This window comes from Sus scrofa, chromosome 13 (genome assembly GCF_054392235.1).
Source record: "Sus scrofa isolate SSC_HxYL_T2T_F1_AM1 chromosome 13, Sscrofa_HxYL_maternal_Yorkshire_Landrace_v2.0, whole genome shotgun sequence".
Classification (NCBI taxonomy): domain Eukaryota; kingdom Metazoa; phylum Chordata; class Mammalia; order Artiodactyla; family Suidae; genus Sus; species Sus scrofa.
In genome coordinates, this window is record NC_139395.1 from 171,046,673 (window position 1) to 171,058,496 (window position 11,824).

An 11,824-nucleotide genomic window follows, 5' to 3' on the forward strand; every position below is an offset into this window, starting at 1 on the left:
TCTCCACACTCTAATAAAAGAAATAAAAGTATCTCTCTCCCTTGTGATCCAGCTGTTCACTCTTACTACATCTGTGTAATAGATCTTTAAAAGTAAAACTACATTTTAAGTCCCATGGGTCATTCTAGGACATCTTTTGATGTGGGGATGGGGATGGTGTTGGGGACTCCATCACCATTAATAAATGCCTCTGAAACATCATCATAAAATGCCTTAGCTATAGCAAAATACTTCATGTGTCACACTTTAAGTCACCAATCATTGGACAATCAGGTCTCAAATATCTGGAAAATTTAACCATTAGTTCTCACAAAGGTAGTAAGAACTGGCTTCAGCACCTCCACAGGAAAACCAAAAGCCAACACAATATAACATAACCTTAAATCTAGGTCTGATAAAGAGACTCTTTCTTCATATTGTTGAGATTGCTAAAAACCAAGTATTGTTTCATGCCTTGAGAGCTAAGAGCCACACACATACCTTAAACTGATAGAGGCAAATCAGTAAGTGAGATTTTGAATAAAGTTTTTCTTAAATTTGAACCAAATATTTCATGTTCTGTTCTAGTTCCACAATTTTATTGACTTTAGAGAAGAAAATACATATATACTGCTTTGAATTGTTCAAAATATCAAAACAGTACATTTATATATGGTAGAGAAATGAAATAGTGGTCTACAGTGCAGTCAACTGCTAAAAGTTATAAATAACACTCAGCTATCCCACTTGAGATCTCATCAGCAAAAGTGGATATAAAAGTGCAGTAATTATTTTTAATTTTGTTAGAAAAATATACAGAGCTATACATAAAACAGACATCATTCTCTTAGTCACTGCTGACTCCACAGTTCCTTAAATAGCACCTGTCATAATAACCACTTAAGAAATATAGTGAATTAAAAAACATCTAGCTCACAAATAAGCATCATATGGTTAAACTGATTTTACTCTTATTTCTTCATCTAATACTTAAAAATGACAATATAAAAAGATAATTTGAAACCACAATGCATTCATTACATATGGCTGTTGTATTTTTCAATGTCACACTTTTTCCAGCTTTTTGACCCAACTGGGTAAATACAGAATACTTCTGCCTATTACTCATAACAGCTTTGAAAAAAAACAAACATTTTTACTGAGTGCATTAGACTATTACTCTATTCATCAGAAAAGTATATTAGTATCTTTTATATAAACTGAACTTTCAAGTAGTTTTGACAGTAATCAAGTTAAATGTGATAATGACAAGAGCGATGAAATGAAATATAATGGAAATGATGCAATACATTAGAATAAAGAATTCTGATGTGCTAAAATTAATTGCTTGATTGTCTAAGGAAGCACTGTGCTCACATCTGACATATCCTAAAAATAAATAAAATTTCCAAAATTATATTAACGGATAATAAAATCAGCTTTCCAACTGTGAGATTGTGTTAAAATAGCCATTTTTATCATCCACGATTTTTCTACATAAGAACATCCATTTAATGCATCACTCTACTAATAAAAAATAAAACTTAAAATCTCAGTGTAACATTGATACACCAACGGCATCACTTTCACCTTATGACATCATATGCATATTTTGGTCATAGAAAAATTTTGTTCTGGCCTTTTAAAGACCTAAGTAGTCAAAGGGTAATGACAACTCAACTAAAAATGAAAGTAATAATCTCAATAGCCCAACATGATTGTGAGTAAATTTCTCGTTTTATAATGCAGGCATTAGTTTTAACTGTTTTCACCTGAACAAAAACTCTTCTACAGAAAGCCTTGGCTTCCAGTTAGGACACAGAAATGTAGAAAGATCGTTGCTCCCACTCAAACAACAAGAGAAAGTCAAATAATCTATAGAGTTATAATCTGTTCTTAGCTAATAAAAAGAAACAATGGATGAAATCTGAGGAAAGACAGGCACCTTCAAGGAAATAAAAGTTGTGGTTTATCTAGGGCAGGTCATAGTAGGAAAACTGAGCTGATATGTAAGCCAGTACAAAGATTTCAGCTAGAAATTTAACAAATTCTTAAGGTCCAAGTACAAGATAACCTGAGTATAGATTTCCCCAAATTTTAAGACATCAGGGATTTTACTCAACCTCAAACTTTTCCATGGATGATACCACAAGGTAACAAGAACAAGTTTAAGTAGGTGAAACATAGAAAAAAAGGGCTCCTTTGCAGTTCAAGCCTGAACAAGAAAAGCAGTAGCTGCCACTGCAGGAAAGCACAAGTTCCACTCGGAAACCTCTTCTCAGGGCAAAAATTTTTGTTGAGCTGTAAATTGAGGAAAGAGGAGGGCAAAGAGCAAACAGTTGCAACTAGGGCAAAACAAACATAAAATTCTACCTTTCGAGGAAGTTTATAAATTCCCCAGACACGGCTACAAGGTATCTACATCTAGCAAAACGAACCAGAGCAAAATCATAGAGAAATCTCCATCTCAAGAACCAGGAACACCAAGTCAATTTAAGACTGAGATTGAACCAGAACAGCAGAGAATGTCCTCCCTCTCCCCAGTCAGGGTACTCAGTACTGACTATGCAACAGTCCATCCCTGGGCTGAGAGAACAGAGGGAGACCTATTCTGATATGGAAGCACACAGGCAAAGTCTAAAGGTCATAGAAAAACAGGAGCATTGAGGAAAAAAAAAAAAAAAAAAAACTCTCTGACAATCCAGCTCACGCCTTATGCACAAGGTAACTTTGAAGATTTTTGAAGCAAAAAAGTATTGAGTAACTGTAACTACAACAAAACCCACACTCAACTCAATTTTTTTGCAAGCCAAAAGACAACTGAGTAGCATCCTTCAGGTTCATAAAGAAAAACATCAATCCAAAAACTTTGTTAACAAGTGAAATGATTTTTCAAAAAGGAAATCCAGGAGTTCCCATTGTGGTGCAGTGGAAATGAATCTGATTAAAAACCATGAGGATGCAGGTTCAATCCCTGGCCTCACTCAGTGGATTAAGGATCAAGCATGGCCATGAGCTGTGGTGTAGGTCACAGACGTGGCTCAGGTCCCACATTGCTATGGCTGTGGTAAAGGCCAGCAGCTACAACTCCAATTGGACCCCTATCCTGGGAACTTCCACATGCTGTGGGCGGGCCCTTAAAAAAAAAAAAAAAAAAAAAAAAAAGAAGAAGCTAATAACCTTCACAAACAAAACAAACAAAAACAGAGCATCCAGTGCAATTCACTACAACACATATCATTCAGATAAAATAAATAAGAAAAAAAAACTTACCTGCATCTCAGGTTATCTGTAAAGTGGGAAAAAGCAACACTGAAATAATAGACTATCTTAGACTATCTGTGGGCTTTAACATCAGGATATCCTCATGCTTTTGTATCTTACCTCCAGGAGGTAGATCAGGTTCTCTCAGTGAATAGCGAGAAAAATCCCCTTGTGTTCCCGTCAGGAGGAAAGAAAAGGAGCCATTTTGAAATACAAAAGAACACGCCATTCTTCTTTTAAATGTTTGCCCTCAGGTGAAACCAATCAGCCAGAACCTAAACTGCTGGGGTTAATCAGAGCTTAATTGACCTGGAGGAAGGAAAAATACAATTCCAGCTCCCTCTAGCCGTCCATGTAGAAGAAAAGATATACCCAAATAGAGCACAATGGAGCCATCTTGCCCCAATAAAGGGGACACAAAAAAATGAAGAAGCATCTGTGAAGTTCACAGTTTAGTGTTACAGCTCACTAAAGACTGAGACTTACTTATAAGACCTTAGAACACTTCTCCTCAACCCACACCTTACCACTCAAAGCCTAATTACAGTAGTAATTAGGCTTTACCAAGTACATCATGTTCAGCTATTAAGAAAAAATACAAGATATACTAAAAGGAAGAAACCACAATTTGAAGAGATATAATAAACATCAGAACCAGGCTAAGATATGGCAGAAAAGAGAGAATTACCAGATCAGGAATTTAAAACAACTGTGAATAAGATGCTAAGGCCTCCAATTTATAAAGTACAACATGTAAGAACAGATGGACAATGAAGGAAGAGAGACAGAAGTTCTTACAAAGATTACCCCCCCCAAAAAAGTGACTGTAAGTAAGTTAAAAAAAAAAAAAGCACTGTAAGAGAATATACACATGAAGAATGCCCTTGCTGGGATTATTGATAGACTGGATACAGCTGAAGAAAGATTCTCCCTTGAGGATATCTTACTAGAGACCACTGAAATTGAAAAGCAATGATAAAAAGGATTGAAGAAAGAAAAAAAAAGAAAAAAAAAAGGGCAAAACATCCCAAAACATGGGACAACTAAAAATTGCATAAAAATACCTAATGAGAATTCCAGAAGGAGAAGAGAAAAAAGAAGAAATGTTTAAAATAATAATGACAGTGGAATGCCTTGCAGGAAATGTTAAAAAATTCTTCAGAGACAGGGAAATGATAAAAGCCATAAACTCAGATTTGTATAAAGAAAGGGAGAGCATCAGAAAAGGAATTAGTAAAGATAAAATTTAAAAGTCTAATTTTCTTATTCTTAAATAATCTGTTAGCTAACAGTATGTTCAAAATAAGAGTGGCAACAGCTTACTCAATCGTGTGCTTATGTATATTTATATGCACTTATGTATAAGTGAAATGAATGACAGCAATGATAAAAGGGACAGAAGGAAGGAATAAGGATTATTTTGTTATCATAAGTTACGTATGAATCATTATAGTGTTATTTAAAAGTTGACTTGGATTAGCTGTAAAATATATTGTTTTAAAAAATATATTAAGAAAACAATATATATTTTTATTTAAAAATATATATATTACTAGAAAAAGTAAAAACAGAAGTAAAATAACTATGCTAAGAAAAAAAGAAATAATTTTATAATGCTCAATTAAAAGTACAAAATACAGGAAAAGAATGGAAGGCAAAAATAGGGATTAAAGAACAAATGTGACAAATAGAAAAATACTAAAAATATAGTAGACATTAAAGCATATCAAAAATCACTTTGAATATCACTGGTTTACATACACAAATTAAAAGATTGTCAGAGTGTATCAAGAAACAAGACCTAACACTATGTTGTTTGTAAGAAACCCATTTTAATATAAAGACACATAAGAATTAAAAGTAAATGAATGGAGTAAAATATTCCATACTAACACTAATCCAAAAGAACATATGTGTCCATATTAATTTCAGACAAAGCACACTTCCAAGCAAGGAAAATTATCAGGGTTAAAGAAGAGCAATGCAAATGATAAAGAGGTCAATTCTCTAAAAAGACATAACAATGTTTAATGTGCATGCACCCAACAAGAGAGGGTCAAAATACATGAGATAAAAACTAATACAACTGAAAAGAAAAACAGATAACTCCAAAATTTTAGTCAAAGAGTTCAACATCCTTCTATCAGAAATGGACAGATTCAGCAAATGGAAAGCAAATAAGGACATAGCTGAACTCAGCCATACCATCAATTGACAAGATATAATGAATACCTGCAGACTACTTCATACAACAAAAGCAGAATAGATGTCTTTGTCAAGCTCACAGGGAACACTTACCAAGACAGACCACATTATGGACCGTAAAACACACCTTAGCAAATTTAAAAGTATAGAATTCATAGTATGTAAGCTCTCAGACCAAAATGGAATGAAATTAGAAATCGGTAACAGAAAAATGGAAAATCCTCAAATACATGGAGCTTAGAAAACATACTTCTTTGACATGGGTCAAAGGAGAAATCTCAAGAGAAATTAAAAATTATATTGAACTTAATGAAAACAAACACATAACATCAAAATCCAAGTGATGCAGTGAAAGCCGTACATAGCAGGAAATTTATAGCACTGAATGCATATAATAGAGAAGAAAAAAGATATGTTTCCACCTTAGAAAATTGGAAAAGAACAAATTAAATCCATAGTAAGCAGAAGAAAAGAATAACAATGGTAAAAGTAAGTCCTGTAAGAATGGACATCTAGACAATATTGAGTCTTCCTGTCCATGGATATTAAATACCTCTCCATTTATTTAGTTGCTCTTTGGTTTCAATATGTTTTATGAATGAACTAAAATATATGTCTAAATTTAATCAGAATATGTAGATAAATGAAATAGAAAAATCAGATTAAGTAATATATGACAGGGACAAATTTTAGAGAACTCAAAAATCAGGCAAATAAATGGTGAATTTGAACTTGAGTTAGGCTCTGAGCCGCCAACCTCTTGTTTTCTAAAGTTAACTCATTAACAAATGGTACATACTCATTGTTTTCTTTTACTTAGAAATTCACAAAAAATTACTTCATCAGGTGCATATTATATAGAACACATTTTATTTCTCTGAAGTTGGGTAATACTGTGCACATAAGAGCTTCTCCTTGAAGCCTGGACTATTTTGTTTTTATTTCTTTTGTCTATTAAGAACTTATTATTTTCCACATGGTAGGTATACAACAAATGTCTCCTAAAACTAACTATAAATCTGTCCAGAGGAGAACAGTTTATGAGTACTCTAATTATTATATCATGTGTTAGACTTAATAGAGCTGTTGTCAGGACTGATAGGAATCACATTTTCTGTATTTCCTTCTTTGTATTTGCCTTCCTTGAAACTAACTTAGGCTTAAATTTTAATTATGTATCCGCAGCTTTCCAAGTGTCAAAATTAATAGCAGATTGGATGAAATCCAATGGACTTAATTACACATGATACTAAAATACAGAGCATCCTATGCTTAGAATGTCAAATTATAGATCAAAGATGAAATCATTTGCTAGTATGAAAAGTAAGAAATATTTAGTCACTGAACAATTTCTCAAAAAAGCTCAGTGGTGTCCTACATTATCTCAGGCCAGCAAACTACTTGCAGGGATGGAAATAGGACATTTAAAATGATATCTGCTTGGAGGTTCCCATTGTGGCTCCGTGGGTTAAGAACTCAACATAGTGTCAGTGAGGATGCAGGTTGCATTCCTGGCCTCGTTCAGTAGGATAAGGATCTAGTGTTGCCTCAAACTGCCATGTAGGTCATAGATGTGGCTCAGATCTATTGCTGGAGTGGCTGTGCAGCTCCATTTCAAGCCCTAGCCTGGGAACTTTTAGTGTTGTAGGCATGGCCTTTTAAAACAAACAACAACAACAAAAAGGTAACTGCTTGATTCAACAGTAGAGTAGGAGATAGTACCAATTTTTTCTATCTCCCTTTATGTGATATCTTGAAATATCACATAAATGCAATTGATACTGGGTTCTAGAATCCTAATTAGGCTATAGGAGCTGATGTAAAGCAATAACAACTATAATATTAATTGGACCAAGTTAAGAAACAGCATCAATATATGATGCACAGCTCACCTTTTAAATCAAAATGGGACATGTAGAAAGAGTTGTATTGGGACACAAGCTCAGGATGAACCTCACAAATGGAGAACTACTTCATTGTAGTCCTTAAATGGGAAACACTTCACTATTAAAAAATCTTTCTACAACAGCAGAAATCTTCATAATTTGGACCTCCATTTTTCTTCAACAGTTTGTGGTTTCCAAATCTAGGATAGTGGATTATTTCATATACACATATGCACATACAGAAAAAGGGAGGTAACTTGGAAAATGTATTCAATAAAAAATGAATGTTAAATCTAAAATAATATGAAAAGTTACAATTAATGGAAAGAAAGGACTATGTATATGATATTCACAGAGTCTTTTCCTATACTAAAATTAAGCCACAATTTGGACCCTAATTATGTAAAAGAGATTGAACATTTGGTAGCATGATTTGTGGAGAAATTGAGAATACACAAGTTTTTCAGTGAAAGAGTTTCTTTTGGAACTTCAATTTAGAAGGTCATTTCTGTTTCTGGTGTGTGTGTTTGTGTGCATGTATGTGTATGTGTAAAGAAATTATATGGGTAGCAATAAATGATATATTGCTCACCAAAAACTTAGAGTAAATTTAGTGGTAGATCTTAATGCCAAGTCATCAATAAAGTAGGAGGCTATAATATTATATAATAATGATGGCAATGTAATAACCAAGACATTGAAAATAATCATCTTTATTTAATCTCAAAATTCCTTTCACATCAGAGAGAAAAATGCATTTCAAAAATAAGCCAATTGCCAACTACCACTAAATTAGTGAATGACTAAACTAGAATCCAAAGATGGGCAGTCAGACACCAAAAATAAGTCTGTAAAATATAAAAAGCAAGGACCAATGCGAATTTTCTGCTATTCTGGCTTCATCTACTAATAAAACTAGAAAATTTTAAATATTTGAATTATGAATGTCTTTTTTTTCTTCTTTCGTTTGTGTTTATTTGAAACTTTACATTATAAAAGGTTTTTTTTTAATTTTTTAATTTTATTTTTTCCTGCTGTGTAGCATGGGGACCAAGTTACACTTATATCTATTCCTTTTTTTTCCAACCTTTGTTCTGTTGCAATATAAGTATCTAGACATAGTTCTCAATGCTACTCAGCAGGATCTCACTGTAAATCCATTCCAAGTTGTATCCGATAACCCCAAGCTCCCAATCCCTCTCACTCCCTCCCTCTCCCCCCAGGCAGCCACAAGTCTATTCTCCAAGTCCATGATTTTCTTTTCTGTGGAAATGTTCATTTGTACTGTATATTATATTCCAGTCATAAGTGATATCATATGGTATTTGTCTTTTTCTGACTTATTTTACTCAGTATGAGAGTCTCTAGTTCCATCCATGTTGCTGTAAATGGCATTATGTCGTTCTTTTTAATGGTTGAGTAGTATTCCATTGTGTATATATACCACATCTTCCTAATCCAATTTTCTGTCAATGGATAATTGGGTTGTGAAATCCTGAGAAACAAAAACCAAGCAGGAGGCATAACTCTCCCAGACTTCAAGCAATATTACAAAGCCACAGTCATCAAAAGAGTGTGGACAGTGTGGTACTGGTATCAAAACAGACAGACAGACCAATGGAACAGAATAGAGAACCCAGAAATAAACCCTAACACCTATGGTCAATTAATCTTTGACAAGGGAGGCAAGAACATAAAATGGGAAAAAGAAAGTCATTTTAGCAAGCATTGCTGGGAAACTGGGACTGCTGCATGCAAAGCAATGAAACTAGAACACACCCTCACACCATGCACAAAAATTAACTCAAAATGGCTGAAAGACTTAAAGATAAGACAGGACAGCATCAAACTCCTAGAAGAAAACATAGGCAAAACACTCTCTGACATCAACATCATGAATATTTTCTCAGGTCAGTCTCCCAAAGCAACAGAAATAAGAGCAAAAATAAACCAATAGGAACTAATCAAACTGAAAAGCTTTTGCACAGCAAAGGAAATCCAAAAGAAAACAAAAGGACAATTTACAGTGTGGGAGAAAATAGTTTCAAACGATGCAGTGGACAAAGGCTTAATCTCTAGAATATGTAAGCAATTTATACAACCCAACAGCAAAAAAGCCAATCACCCAATGGAAAAATGGGAAAAAGACCTGAATAGACTGTTCTCCAAGGAAGATATACAGATGGCCAGCAAACACCTGAAAAAATGCTCAACATCGCTGATTATAAGAGAAATGCAAATCAAAACTACCATGAGATACCACCTCACACCAGTCAGAATGGCCATCATTAATAAGTCCACAAATAACAAGTGCTAGAGGGGTTGTGGAGAAAAGGGAACCCTCCTGCACTGCTGGTGGGAATGTAAACTGGTACAGCCACTATGGAGAACAGTTTGGAGATACCTTAGAAATCTATACATAGAACTTCCATATGACCCTGCAATCCCACTCTTGGGCATATATCCGGACAAAAGCTTCCTTGAAAAAGACACATGCACCCGATGAATGTCTTTCAAACGGTCCTCCATAAGCCTCTGCCTCTCAGCTTATTGATCTCATGAGGAGATCAATCACCATGAAACACATGGTGTTTTCATGTTTCCTTTACATCTCCGTAATCTTTCACTTCTATGATCGCATCCTCATTTTATCACACAAAAATTAACATTTCATCAACTCTTGATACCAAACATATACTTTAAAACAGCATTCCATACTCTTCTTTTCACTTCGTTAAGTACCCTCACAATCCTATTACTTGTCAATGTCATAAACATATCGATATCATCAATGTTACCTGTTCTTTTTGACCTAAATTTCATTGGCTATCATAAAAATCATTTTGTTGCTTATGTCCACACATTTCTTGTCCCCTTCTAGCATTATTTTATGATAACCCTAAAACTGTCATGAGACAAACAGTCTAAGTGCTCCCTTTTGTTTCAAGTTACTTAAGACAAAGTAAAAATTATTTCTTTTTAATATGACAGTCAATATAGTTCTTAGTGATAAGTAGCTCTCTCTTGTGTGGCCTCACTTCAAGAATTTACACAAGTATGCCAAGGAATCCCATCCTGAGATGCTACCACCTTCAGCATATTGTCTCTATAGCTGCCATAGAAGAGAAAGAAGGGAGGAAGGAAGAAAGAAAAAGGTTGGTGTTACTCCTAAAACCTACCCCGTATTTGTGGGCACGCACACACATACACACTCACACTTCCAGACTTCCATTTAAATGGTACCTATTTGGGGAAGTCTTCCCTGTCATCACATTAAACATAATGAACCTATTCTTCTATTCCCCTTTTCCTTATTCATTGAGAAATGGATCCTTAGAAATATCAGGCAATATTATGAGAGAAAACACCAAAATATGGGGTACATGGAAAGCAGGAACAGAAAAGCTTTACGAAAAGACAAAAATCACTAGGTCAAACAATGCTGAAAAAAATTTGAGTGACACAGTTCCCTCCCATGGCTCCATCTTGTATTGCAAGGGCCAAAATGTCTTGCCTCAGATTCCTTTGTGGCTAAGGTATTGATTACAATTTGGTTTCTGCCATTCAGATACATTCATGCAAGAGTTAAATAAAATAGAATTTATCTTTCTACAGTTCTCAAATGAGTTCTAAAAGACATGAGTGTTTATGGGAGATAGAATTCATGTTCTACTATCCAGTTACAGTGTAATAAATGAAGATTAATGCGGTGGTAGCAACATTCAGAGCAGCAATGGCAGCTTCCTGACTTCTAGATTGTGACCAAAATGATTTGGTCTTTAAATCAAAGGTTTAATGATTTTTTAACTGTTCTTACTGAAGAGTTCCAATGACATTTGACCACCAAAGTTCCTGAATAAGAGCTCTTGCTGTTTAAAATGCCTAGAACTTGGCCTGAAAAAGTATTTGGTAACCAGAGAAATTACAGAAAAGTGACTCTCACAGAACTGGCTTAACTAACTTGATTGTTTTATTTTTTAAATTTTTAAATTATTTTTATTTTTCCATTATAGTCGATTTAAAGTGTTCTGTCAATTTCTACTGTACAGCAAAGTGACTCAGTTATATATATATATGTATATATGTGTATATATATACATATATATTCTTTTTCTCACATTATCCTCCAACATGTTCCATCACAAGTGACTGCATATAGTTCCCTGTGCTATACAGCAGTATGTCATTGCTTATCCACTCCAAAACTTGATTGTTTTAAAAGTTAGAAAATGGGATACCATTAGTCCATAGATGTGTGCCGAAATAGTTACATATATTATTATCCTGTAATTCCCTGGAATGAGATGAGTGTTGAAAGTAACCTCTTGCAGACTAACTCTCTGCTGTGGTAAATTGCTATGACAACACTGAATAAAACAAATGATGTGGCTGGCTATTATGATGGCACTAGAAATTTTTAACTAAAAGTTACATTCAAGGATTTAAAACTCAGCTTGGGTAATAATGAAGAACAAGAAAGCTCCCATGTT